Here is a 14,394-nt window from a genome sequence, read left to right as displayed (position 1 = left end):
TAGCATTAGAAATTCACTGAAGAATATGGGAGAGGTGTGGCACAGTGGCCAGAGCGGCTGACTCAGCGTGGAGCTCGCAATTTGATTCCCGGCAACAGCGGCAGCTCAGCTCAGCATCATTTGACTCTGGGCAATAGCTCACTTAGGAGCATATTAACAAGCCCCTATCACCACCACAACGCAACACGCATTGCTCTCCCCTTTCACACTAAATACAGCATGAAAGGGTGCCTTATTTACAAGGCAATGCCACGTTAAGTAGGTTAACGATGCCTTGTAAATAAGGCAAAGCCCCGATCGCCATCACAACCTGACTGAAAGTGACGTTGTGATGGCTATAGGGGCTTGAAAATCTGCCCCAAAGTGGGCTATTGTCCAGGGTCAATCATGCATTGATTTTGATGTTGCCTCCTATTTACAAGAACAGCATAAATAATAGACAGCGGCAAAATTAAGACCAGGGAAACCCTGGGATTAAACAGGCGAAACAAGGAGAAATGCTTTATTTCTCCTCGTTTTGCTGTTTCCATGTGTGCTGCCTTGTGCAGCACACATAGAAAGAGCAAATGACCTATGATTGCTTATATGCAGGAAGGTCCTCCATCCTACATATAAACAATCTTCAGCTCAAATCACAGCAACCTTGCACTATGGTGCAAGGCTGCCTGCATTGGCTCTAGGCAGCTAAAGTTAGCTCCAGTGCAGGAGGAAACGCAGGGCTGCACAATGTTCTTGTAAATGTTTCTTCTGGGCCAGGGGTCTTCAAACCAGTCCTGGAAGGCCGGATCCATGCCAGATTTTTAAAATTACTACATGTTATGACACGCTTCGCCACTTTATTGTAAATATGCCTCCCAATCTTCCCATCAGCCCCTTGTGGCTGCATACTCTTAGGGGTGATAAATCGTGCTTTACAAATTTGGAATTATTATGTGAATAATCATAGGAAACTACACATTTCCATTGTGCTGAATATGACCGTCAACAAATCTTACAATCAGCATAAATGTAAAGTGATAGTACCTTTTTACAACTTCAATGACTTAAAGATGCCTAACTTTCTTCCCCCTAAAATACTTAAAATACATATCTTCCGGCCCGACTGCTCCTATCATTTATATGTATCTTTCTTATTCTGAGCTGCCTTTTTATTTTCACCGAAAATGGCAAATGTAATGACGTACCTCCCTAGAACAGAACGCTGCTCTTAGGTTCTGCAGCAGCAATTGATGCAAATGAGTGTGGTTCCCCGAGTAGGTATCTCCATACACGTCAGTGCCACACTGTGCGTTGATGCTGTGGTTTATTATTGTGGTAGAAAGGTGCTCCTGGGTGTGGTACTGTAATGGGAAGTGTCTCTTTTCGGCGGCATGCTGAGTACTTGAAGAGTCGCGCTACTCGCATGACTATGCTACTGCGCCGTTAACCCGTTCCCTACATCCACTAATGCGGACTGATAGGCCAGGCAGAAACATGATAATCAAGGGGGTTAGGAAGTGTGTTCACTTGGTGATCGCCATTCCAGTTATTATATTACATTCACCTTGTTCCAGCGGGAAAAGCATCTGTGTGTAATACTACAGAAAACATGTAGAAATTAGCTTGGTACGTCCAATGAATGCATGTAATTTCGTAAAACCACATCATGTTCTTTATTTGCACCCTCCATAGTCACATCAGGTCAACAGAACCCCACGCCCCATAACATACCCAACATTCCGCAAATAACACACAGACACCAGTGTTAGATTGGGAAAAGTTGCTGCAGGTTTATTACATACAACGTTATGTAATCACAGTGGGTTATCTTACGGGCGATCCAAGGGCAGGCCACATTCTCGCCACCTGCCAGCCTGATGAGCCAATCAGCACGGTGGCGAACCACCCATCTACTGCGCCATTATGGTAATAACTCTACTCATGCCCCTTGCGGGGCGTATCTAGGCAAACCCCCGGTTGCACAGGCACACAACCGCCCGAAGGACTACTTTTTTTTTTTTTAATGAGTTTTTCACAAAGGTCAGCAAAGCTCGGGGTCGTAGGTTATCATACAATACTCTGAAACATGCTACTGTCTGTCCAGTTTACCTCTCCCCCTTTGAAGGACAAAACAACCTTGAATTTCTACTCCTTTTGCAAATGAAACCACTTGCAACATGACATAAGATAGGACAAAAGGCTTAACCGATGACATTCTGTGTAATAATACCAATGTCCCTATAGGACAATGCCGATACATTTGTGATTTTGAGAGAAATACTTCCTACTCTTTTCCTTTCAACAAGTTAAGTGTTAAGTCCTGCAACACTATATTCATTTTTGAACTTTAACCTGGTTTCATCATTGAACTCCCAACATGTGCATAAATTATTTTGTACATCCTGTGAAATTATTCCTTACAAGGGCTATATGGTCAAACCTGGCAGGCCCATTCCAAATGTTTGCACAGTACTTTAGAAATATCCCAAAACTTTTCAATTATTAGCTAATCTTTGTCTAAAAAACCAACCAAGATGACATGCACTTGTGAAATTTGAAAAACATCAGCCTGAAGTTTGGAGGCCATGGTGCAACCTCCACATCAGTACTCATAATTTGTAGAATAGGCACCTCCCTGCCATTTGCCATCCGTCAGTGAATTATCGGTCATGGACCCTGATTGAGATTTTCAAAATAATAGTCTAGCAATGCCAATGAGCCAATTAGTTATAAATACATTTTAAGCCTTAGTTGCATTATGAGGCCCGTTTAAGACTTTTACATGGTTTGATGGTTAAAAGGCGCTTTGAGGTACTTCCGTTTTTGTAGCAAAGGTGACTTTTCGACATGACCACACTAGATTTTTTAAACTCCTTTTTGAAGATTATTTTTGCATGTATTGAGACTATCTACACTGTTTGCAAGACCACAATGTTTGTCAGGGTGACAAATAAATTGTCTAAATTAACCTGTACTTTAACTTCTGGGACTTGGTATAAAGCAGTCAGACTTAACTTGAAGGCAAAGTGTAAAGTATTTATGCAGCACACAAACAGTAATAACGTGAAAACACAAAACAAGAAAAATCCCCCTGAAAGTTAGAAACATAGAGTATATTTTAATAAATGAAATGAGACAAAATGACAAACATCCAATATGCAGACCGGGAGATATGCAATTTTAAGTTTTAGGTTGATAGAAAGCTTAAAAGCATAAAGCACCACTTGCAATCATCTAATCGTGCTACACCACGGGAAAATCACAAGTTCAGGCTAACCGTGATGGAGTGTAGGCCAGATACAGGGAATAGATTAGTCCTACTGAAAAGGTTAATGTAGAGAAGAAGCTGGAGCCAAGGTAGGTCGAGGTGTTTTATTACAGGCAACATGGTTGTAGAGTCAAGGAACCAGGACTCCACCAGCCATCACCACAGCTTCAACTGACGACCAGTTGAACCCAACATTCTCAGAATCCATCCTTAGCTCAGTCCCAGCATCAGAGCAAACTTGGAACACTGACAGAGAATGCTTTTTCCTGCAACCAGAGACAAGGCAGAAGGAAGTATTATTCTCAAACAGCACTGCACAATACTACACACCTTCCCTCCTTCCTTGGAACAATACAAACAAAAAAAACGTATATATAAATACAAGACTACTCCTGCAACCGCTTAGGAGTGACTGAAAATCTAAAACTTCTCCGGAGTTCACAACAATCCTCCCTGGAGCCAGTGTTATTGTTCAAGGCAACCTTGTCAGAACCATTCTTGGCACTGATATTCATTTTAACAATTTTGGAAATGTTCCACCATTGCCCACCCATGACTTGGACCGCAATATTGTCAATTCTCACAACTCCAGTTGGTTCACCAAATTTGCTTTCCCCTTTCTTCACATGAGTGTGAGACTTAAACCTGACCAAATCACCCACCACCAGGGGAACTTTTTTACACCTTTATTGTGATCATACCAGGCTTTCTGTTTAACCTGATTTTAGGATATATTTCATCTCAACATCTCCATGAGCGTCTTTAAATCAGACTCTGATGTAAGCAATTTACTCATCCACCCAGGCCTAAAAATAGTGTCCCCTAAGCACCTCAAAAGGTGAGACTTTGGTGAAAGAATGAGGTGTAGTTCTATGGAACCCCAACATGCTATTCAACGATATACCAATATTATAACTGCCTGATTTTGCCCACTTAATGCACTCCCCACCACCAAATTCATTCTCTCAACAAGACCATTTGTCTGTGGGTGGTATAAGGAACTTTTGGAATGCTTTATTCTATATGAAGGAAGAAATGCTTCAACCTTACCACTCACAAATTGAGTTCCATTGTCGGAGACAAGAGTTTCAGGAAACCCTTCTCTCAAGAAGACATCGTGTACAAATGTCACAACACTTGAAGCATTAGCTTTTCATACAAGCTTAACTGCAGGCCATTTGGATGCATAATCTATTAGTGCTAATATATACCTGCAGCCGCCAGGCAAACAATCAAACGGTTCCAAAACATCAATGCCTAATGTGCCAGAAGGACATTCAACAGGTAATAAGGGAGGTGACACAACTTTGAAACTCTTGTCAGCAGCATCACACACACAAAAATTAGCCACAACCTCATCAATCCCCCCATCCATCCTTGGCCACCAGAAAAGTTCTCGGATACAGCCCTTAGTAAGTGTTGCATCCAAATGCCCCATATGAACATTTTTAATAATGGCTTGCCTGACCGCCTGAGGAGGAACAAGCTTATCGCAGCATAACAACATTCCATCCTCAATAGAGATTTCATCCTCAACCTTACAGTAGAAGGGGAGACTAAACAGTTTTAACTAGGCCAACCTTTCTTCACAAACTCACATACTTGCTGTAATAAAGCATCATCACTCAACACATTTTTCCAGTCATCTTCAGAACCTATCTCGGACTTAGGTATGTCCAGAGCAGCTACAAAGCAATCATCCCAATTCTCATCACAAAGTTCACTGAAATTCACGTCCTCACTCTCATCTTTTTTTTTATGGAAAGCGGGATAAAAACTCAGCTCTCGTTTATTCCTTCCACCAGCAATGTGGGACACATCAAATTGGTACTGCCACAATCTGGAGACCATACTCAAGATCCTAGGGGCACAACATTTACTGAAAATACCTACCAAAGGCTTGTGATCAGTTTGTAATCTGAATCGCCTGCCCCAGATGTATGAATGAAATTTCTCTATGGCCCACAAACAAACTAGCAATTCTTTCTCTATGACAGAGTACTTGACATAGGCATCTCTCAAAACAGGCTGCTGATGGGATGCATAATGGTGACAAAGTCAGAAATAAAACACAAGTAATTCTCAAATACCCCTAGTAGTGACTTAACACCAAACTTGTCGCTGGGAGAAGCATTAGTAATAGTCGCCACCAGATCTTCCCTAGGTCTAATACCTTCATGAGACAACAAATGCCCCAGGTACTCTACCTCACTGCAAATAGATTTACATTTCCCAGTTTTAAGTACCACACCTTCACCAGCACTCAAAATTTGTTTGGAGGATAAATTCTTGCACTCTAAAACAGGTGGATGAATATAAATACTTGGGTGTCCTACTAGATAGCAAATTAAACTATAAACATCATTTAGACCTCAGTAAAACTAAATCAAAACAACTACAATTCGCTTTCAAAACTATACAAAAAGTGGAAGCTCAACCAATCACTTACTAAAGGTTGTAGCAGCAAAATTTCTGCCCTCTATCACATAAGGCTTGGAAATGATGGACACCAAATACTCTAAAACGCTAAATCTTGCCCATTCAAGATTGTTAAAAAAACTGTTCTTAATTCCACACCATACATCCCAAGCGCAAATACGCCTGGAATACTGATTAACAAACCAGATACAGGCCAGACAAGGTGTCCTGGCCAAATATTACTGGCAAATGAGGGACGCTGAAGACAACACTCTAGCACATCACTGTTGGGAGGAGGTCAAAAAACAGGCTAGACAGACTAATTTCACATGCAAGACTCTCAGGCACGCGCTTCTATTGCTAAACCTGGAAGAAAATTGACATTCACCAATCTCATTCCTCGCTTTTAAACAAATTACTAGCAAACATTGTTGCAAATAGACAAAGCATTAGTGACTGGCAAAAGTCATGCCTGGATTGTGATACCAACATACAAACTACTGAAACAACAAACCTATTTACAAGAATGTTTCAGGGATCAGTAGAGGAAACTAAGATTACTGAGATTGGGGTGGTTTCCGATCAAAGACCTCACCCCAAAATGGTTACGGACTTGGATTGTTGCCTCTGTGACAAGGGAGAAGAGTCGCTATTACACCTATTATGTATCTGCCTGGCCTTAGACAATTTAAGGAATATCCTCCTGATGCCAATCCTAAGAGAAACACAAGTAAGGACCTGTAGGGCAGCTGTGATAAAATGTCTCAATGGGTCTTCGATCCAACTTTCCAGCAAAACAATTACATTCCTGACATTTGCAGCGCAAGAGCTCGAAGAAAAGGCACCAGCAAAACAGAAACTGGGACATATGGACACTATTCAGCCGGATACAGATCTTCCTTGAGGCTCTTTGCAGCCTTCTCTCCTCCCTCTTCCCTTTTATTCTAAGTCACTGCAAGTACTTTATTTGAGATGGGGGACAGACACATTTAATCAAGCACAAGTCCTAACGCGTGCTGCATCCTTGTTATAACAGTTGTTTGCTGGCCCCAATCTTCTAATGTGAGGGCCATCGCCTCATATAGTGCAATTTCTATTTTTACTCATCTTGCACATTTAAAAAGTGTTCTCCCTGTTTTTATTCATCATGTAAAATGCTGCCCAGCACACAGAGGTAAGTTTTACTCTCTATGTTGCTGTTTACCACATGGTGGTATGTTCCACCCTTTTATGATTTTAACACATCAAATAATAGTATTTCTTCTTTTAGCCTGTTCTGGAATTTTTTTAGCACTCTGGGTAAAGTGACAATATGAGAATGAGTATCTTTGGCAAAAATCTATACGACGTCTTGGAAAAGCAAAACACCATCCGCGTTTTTAAATACATTTTGCATCACCCTCTAAAAAACCGAAGCGGCAGATGCCAACCCAAAAGGCATGCCTTGGTACTGGAATGTGTCAAGGAGAGAAATTAATGCAGTCATGTGAAGTGACTCTGGCTAGAGCTTTATCTAATGGTAAGCACTGGCTCGGTCCAATTTAGAAAAATACTTGGCCCCCTTGACACAAGCAAACAGATTGTTGATCTTAGACAAGGATTGAGAATCAACCCAGATTTCTTTGTTAAGGGACCTCAAATCTACACAAATGCGATGTTGCCCACACCTCTTGTGAGCCACAACAAAAGGAGACAACCACAACGAGGATTCATTGGACTCAATGTTTTACAGGAATGGCACTTTCTTTTGCCATAATTTTGTGCTTGAAGCCATGAACCTTGCCTAAAAACAGAAGGAAACTCTTCCCTCCACCTCTGTTCTTCGTCATGACACCCTACTACCAACACTTGCTCTTTAGCGCCTGGTTTTAAAATCTTTCCAAATAAACCCTGGTAAAACCAACTAAGTATGTTAAGACCATTAACTGCACCAGAAACTTTCCCCTTAATTTTTCTATCTTTGAACTCCATTTCCTCCTCAATGAAACCAAATAACTCAATCTGCTGCCCAACATAGGAAACAGGAGACTGGTCTGGCGGTGCCAATACCCTGTTTCCCCATGTCTCTTAAAATAGTTGTTGGGTAATCATAGTGATCCTAGCTCAAGATTCCACGGAAAGTTTGAGAACCTTACCCCCAGCACTGACTACAGCTATGGGTACAACACACTCAGAGGGGTCAACAGTCACAGGTTCACTCACATCATTTTTTCTAAAAGTAGGTGGCAAACTCCGCTTCACCGGCGGAGTTCTTAGAGTTTTCTCTACTCCACTCTCCTCTTCTAGCGTGGAGTTTGCCACAAAACTCTGTCTACGCTTCAGCGGAGCAGAGTTTTCTAAATTTACTGCCGCGCTCGAACTCACCAGCCATAATGACATGAATCATGATCCCCGCTAGTCCAACCTGAGCACTTGAGGTCAATCTCACTGCCAGTAGAGAGCATATGAGCCCACCATTTTGTTTGCCCGTCCCCCCCATTGTTGGCTGCCTGATCAGATGCTAGTCTAACTCAGCTCCGGCACAGCCAAAATTTTATTTTGCCATTGCCAATGGAGTCTGAGCCTGGCACCCGAGGGCCGGCTGAGGACTGAGAAGGACCCACTGACTGTGAAGTGCCACCGCTGACTCCAGTCTGGACTCTGGAGGCATCGCTGATCTTGTCATGTGGAGTGGACATGGGAGGTAATTGGCAGCTGCCCCATAGGAAGAGCAAGGGTGCCCTGGGCATGGACTGTAAGGTAGAGGGCTGCTCTTGGGCCTATGTGTGCAGCATAGCCCTGTAAAAGGTAAGAAAGCACTGGGGACAATAGAGGGACAGCACGTAATATCACAAAAGTTCATTGCTGATGTCTGTGCTGCTGTGGGGGAGGCTCAGAGGGTGGACAAAGAGGGGGTGCAGGCCTGGGTTATAATTTTGAATACAATGCTTTTATGAATCTGAATTCGTATCCTGACTGTGTTGTTGTAATTAAATTAAAGCAACACAGTCCGGATAGGAATGCAGATTCAAAATGTATGGGATGGCTCGCATTCCGCTGCACACGGAGCTATGTGGAATTTCACTGACTTTTTATAAAACTCCGCAGAATTCCGCATAGTGGTACTCCGCAAACTCCACCCACCCTTACTTTTGACTGCATACAGGAATGTCTCTGATGACAGACACAACTTTTTTATTTTTTATTTATTCAGGTCAGCAAAAAAGGATACAAACTTACACAGCATAGATACCAATACTACACAATTTTCATATTACAGTGACATTTCACGTATTGACATGTACTCAGTTGTCTTTTTAAAGTGTATTACCCAGCTACATCCTTGTAACTAATCACGACCTGTCCCAAGTGTCCTCAGCCTACATGTTTTATGCACCACCACACCCGTTTTCTACAGCTCCCTTCTCCGCTGTTGTTCTATAGAACCCCATATATTTAAATGTTACTAATGTGCTGTATTAATCATTCATTCGTCAGTTTGTGTGGGTCAGAGGTATTGTACAAGTGATTCCCAAAAATCCATAGGTCTGGAGGCCTGCTGCAATTCTTCTGCATAGTCTCCAGTGTCTCTTTGCAGTATATCATGTCACCTACTCGGTCCTGGTATCTTGGCGGGTGCCTGCACCCCCAACAAAGGCGTATGCGTCTCTTGGCTAGCAGTAATGCCAGACCCAGCAACTTACGCCTCCAGACCAGCTGGATCTTGTGCATCCCCAACAGGCAGCCTAATGGCTCATTGGGTATCTGCTCCAACAGCATTAGAGCTAGTGCGTCAGTTACCTCTTTCCAGTATGATTGAAGCTAGGGGCATGCCCACGCCATGTGCAAGAAATCCAACCCAGTGTGCGTCACATCTTTTGCATTTGTCGTCTATTCATAACCCCTATTTGTGCAGTTTCACCGGCATATAAAATATTTTATATTTACATTTGAAGTGTATGATGCGCAAGTTGCAGTTTGGTGTAAGCATCTGCATCTGCATCTGCATCTGCACGAAAACCATAGTCCCATCCTCTTTAGTGACAGAATTGCCAATTGCCTCCACCCATCTCTGCAGCGTTTTATTTGTGCACAGACCTGTTCACTCTGGGCTGCATTATACAGGCGTGTTACTAAGCGTTGGCTTGTAGGGAATGTCAACAGGATCTGCAGTGTATTAAGTGTCTGCAGTTCACCTGGAAATGAATGGTATAGTTCCCTCACCACCGTACGCAGGCGCAAGTACGCAAATATCTTTAAAGGTGTGCAGTGTGTGCTAAGAGAGACATCAGACTGCAATATGAATTGGCCATGAGGGAATATATTACTCATAGTGCTTAGGCCCATTTCTCCCAGTAAGGACAGAATGTTCTTTTCTTGCATTACCATTAATTGCGGGTGGGGGGACATGGGCAAGGCTGGTGCGTATACTGGAAGTTTCTGTTCACGTTTGGCCAGCATATACCATGCCTGCGATGGACATTGCACAGGATGGATGGCAGCTCTCAGGATGGTCCGTCTCGGGTCTCAGGTAATCAATGGAGTCGACTTTACACTTTCCTGTTCCACTGCTATATGTGGTATATGGCCATGCGGGTGTAACCAGTAATGACATGTTACGCCTGCGCACAGTAAAAATATATTTGCAAATCTGGTTCTCCAAAACTGCCTTGAATATATGGTTTAGTCAGGTCGTTCCATCCACTCTCGCCTGCTTCCCTGTCCACGTAAGTATTAACATGGCAGTACGCAGTTTGGTGAATATTAACTGTGTAAGCCATATCAGTATGTTCACAAAGAAATAGAGGAACCTTGGTAGTACAACCATTGTTTGTATGGCGATTCTGTCAGCTAATGAAAGTGGCAATTTAATCCATCTCTCTATCTGGTTCTCTAATTTTATAGATAGCTCTGCCATAGTTTTCTCGCATCACCTTTTCTGGATCCCGGTGTATCCAGACTCCAAGATATTTCACAGGTTCAGACTGCCATTGCAATGGTTAATCCAAATTTGCTTGTGTTGTGACAGGGGTTAGTGGTATCACCATTGATTTATGCCAGTTTATATCGAGTACCGAATAATTTTCGAATTTGATGTATTCTCTAAAGAGTGTCTTTATTTTGGTGTTAGGATGTCTTGTATGGAGGACCATATCATCAGCATACAATGATATACTGACTGGTCAAAGCTGGAATTGCACTGCAGTGTCCGCATGTTTTTGGCGCATTTTACATGCCAGGGGTTCTAACGCTAAAGTGAAAAGAAGTGGCGACATTGAACACCATTGCCTAGTCACACGGCCAATCCTAATTGGGTCTGATGTATTGCCATTGACTCGTATGCGTGCTCTCTGCTTCATATACAGTAGTTCAATCAAGCACAAAAATGGTTCCGGAAAACCCATTCTACACAGCACCATGAATATAAATGACCATTCCACGAAATCAAAAGCTTTTGCTGCGTCTCGTAGAGGCGCAGCAGCTGGCATGTCAGGGTTCAAGTTGTGAAACATTGCAAAGATTGTCCTCAAAGTTTGGGTAGTGAATCTTGTTGGTATAAAGCCAGCCTGATCAAGCAAGACGAAATAGCCAGCAGCGGTTGTATCCGTGTTGCAATAATGTTAGCTAAAATCTTAGCATCTATGTTCATTAAGGACAGGCGACGATAAGATTCACATTTTACTGGGTCTTTGTTAATGTTAATGTTAATGTTAGTTTGGATTTATTGAGCGCTCGTACGCCCGAAGGCTTCATGGCGCTATAGAAAGAACCAGGCAGAGCAGTCGAGGAACAGAGTGGTGCTGTCAGTGGTAAGCTTGAGAAAACAACCAGGTTTTCAAAGATCGTCTAAAGCTGAGGATGTTATCATTCTGCTTTATATGAAGAGGAAAAGAATTCCAAAGAGCAGCAGCTTGATGGTCGAAGCAGCTGCCACCGAGGCGTTTCCTTTTGAATGAGGGCACAATCAAGAGTGATTTGTAGGTAGATCGAAGGTGACGCGAGGGGCAGTATTTTTTAAATAGATCTCTGACAAAAGAAGGGCCAGAGTCATTCAGGGACCTAAACAGAATGCACCCAGCCTTGAAGGCCACACGTTGTTCAACTGGCAGCCAGTGTAGCTGCTTGAGGCCAGGTCTGATTGATTGCCTCCTGGATATGTTCAGGAGGAGCCTAGCGGCTTGGTTCTGGACAAGCTGGAGACGTTTCATCTCACCAATTTGGAGACCGAGGTAAAGGCTGTTAGAGAAGTCCAGCCTGGACAGAACCAAGGAGAGGACGATCTGAGTGAGCGCTGTTGAGGAAAAGAACCGAGCAATTTTTCTAATTTTCTTCAATTGAAAGATGCTGGAAGATACCACCGCTCCAACCTGTCTTTTTAGAGAGAGATCCTCACTAATGAGAATGCCTAGGCTTTTAACCACGGGGGACTTAGTAGGAGGCGCTCCCATGTTGGTGGGCCAGAAGTTAGCATTCCAACTAAGTGGGCTCTGTCCGGGCAGGACCAGCTCAGTCTTGCCCGGGTTGAGCTTCAGATGATTGCAGCTCATCCAACTCAGTATGTGGGACATAGTTCTTTGGAATTCGCCCACTGAGTCCATGGTGTTGAGAGGGAAGATGAGCTGCAAATCATCCGCGTAGTTAAAGATGGTGACATTAGCGTTCCGCAGGGAGTGCAGGAGAGGGCGAAGGTAGACATTGAAGAGGAGGGGAGATAATGAGGACCCCTGTGGCACCCCACAGGTGGTGGGTATCGTGGGGGCAGAAAATGAGCCTAATCTGACCGATTGTGTGCGGCCCGAGATGAAAGAACGGATCCAGCTCAATGCAGGGCCCCTAAGGCCTGCCTGCTCGACACGGTCGACCAAGATGGTGTGGTCGACCGTGTCGAACGCAGCAGAGAGGTCCAATAGAACAAGCGCCTGATGGATACCTGCATCTGCATTGCGCCTCAGAGTATTTAACACCGAGAGGATAACCGCCTCAGTGGAATGACAAGGACGGAACCCTGCTTGATTCGGTGCCAGATACTCAGAATTTTCCAGAAAGCTGGAGATAGTTTCACAAACATGTGACTCCAGCAGTTTGGCACAGTATGGCAACAGCGATATAGGTCTGTAATTGATGGGATCTAGCGGGTTAGCTCCTGCCTTTTTTATGAGGGGAACAAGAAGAGCTTTTTTCAGATTGCATGGGACTTTGCCCTGTACAAGTGATCCATTCAAAAAAGAAAGTAGGCATCCAGGGAGATTGGTGCCCACTTCTTTCAGGATGTAGGGGGGGCAGATGTCATCAGGGGAGCCAGTTTTAACTTTATTTAGTAATTTAAGTAACTTGATGTTGTCTATGAGAGGGTAGGAATCTAAAGTGACAGGATTGTAACAAGTGTCAGCAAACAAAAGAGGGGGTTGAGTAGTGAGAATACTTTGTTTGATCTTACAGATTTTATCAAAGAAAAAGGAGTTCAGTGTGTTACAGAGCTCTTGGGTAGGTACAATAGGGAGAGAAGTTCTGTCGCTAGAGCTGAGATTTTCCACGATGTTGAATAGCTCTTTAGACTTATTTTGAGCCTTAAGAATTTTATCAGAAAAGTAATCCGTTTTGCTTGTAAGGAGGAGATTTTGGTATTCCCTGCGAGCTTTGCGAAAGTTGGCTCTGGCATGTTCTGAATAGGCTACGCGCCATTTGCGCTCCATTTGGCGGACTTTAAGTTTAAGGGCTTTTAGATGAGGTGTAAACCACCTGTGAGCATCGTTGGGGCGAGAGCGGGAAAAGTTAACACAGGGGGCATGGACTTCAGCTGCCTGAAGTAGCCATTCGGTAAAGACCTCCTCTGATTTCTCAGTGTCAAGATCAAGTATAGGGCAAGTAGAGGTCAGCAGTTGGAGAAAGGCCGGGATGTCAACCTTCTTCCACATTCTTGCCTTCCCACCTAGTTGGGGCGTAGATTTGCTATTTTTTGCAATGGTCATGGAGAAATTAATCAATGAGTGGTCCGACCAAATGCAGGGCAGAATGGAATTAACTGCCAAAGAGATGTTCTGAGACCAAATTTGGTCGAGGCTGTGACCTTTCTCATGTGTAGGAAGGTGAATGTGTTGGATGAGATTAAGATCAGAGAGCGCGTCCTTCAGTGTGGCTGCTTGAGAGTCAGATTCCACCGAGTCCAGCCAGAGATTGAAATCACCCAGCAGTACAATTTTGTCGTGAGATATGATAAGGGGGGCAAGTTGTTCCGATAGGGATGCAGCGAATGTAGGCATATTTTGAGGGGGGCGATAGATAAGGATCACGAGAAAAGATCCAGTATCCACATCCATTTTAAAAATCACATTATCTGATCCTGTCAGGTCAAAAGAAGGCAGGAGAGAAGCTTTAAGGTTTTTGCGAATAATTGCAGCGACCCCTCCGCCCCTCTTACCAGCTGGTCTATTGACATGCAATATATAGTACTCAGAGGGAACTGCCGCTAAGATGTCTGGCTTGGGTAGAGTAATCATCAGCGCTTTACGTAGAGACGCCGGCAATAAGCCTTCTTTATAGGCCTCCTCATACATCTCAGCCGGATGTGGGATTAATAGGTCCCTGTACTCTTTGTAGAACTCCCCAGGGAGTCCACCCAAACCAGGGGCCTTATTATTTGGGATAGATTTAATTGCCTCGTCCTTGGTAATATGGTGACAAAAATATTCATGGTGTTCATTCGACAACCATGCCAGGGCAATGTCATCTAAATATCGGTGTATCTCAGG

The 14,394-nt window shown here is 43.5% G+C and overlaps 1 protein-coding gene across 2 annotated transcripts in view; it reads left to right on the top strand.

The window, feature by feature from the left end:
* Positions 1 to 14,394, top strand: part of LOC147726460 (complement component C6-like) — a 1,142,533-nt gene that overhangs the window by 298,763 nt on the left and 829,376 nt on the right. The gene's annotated exons all lie outside the window — the stretch shown is intronic.

Source organism: Lissotriton vulgaris, chromosome 3_1 (genome assembly GCF_964263255.1).
Source record: "Lissotriton vulgaris chromosome 3_1, aLisVul1.2, whole genome shotgun sequence".
NCBI lineage: Eukaryota > Metazoa > Chordata > Amphibia > Caudata > Salamandridae > Lissotriton > Lissotriton vulgaris.
Note: the sequence above shows the minus strand (reverse complement) of the source record. Positions and strands in the feature narration are given on the sequence as shown.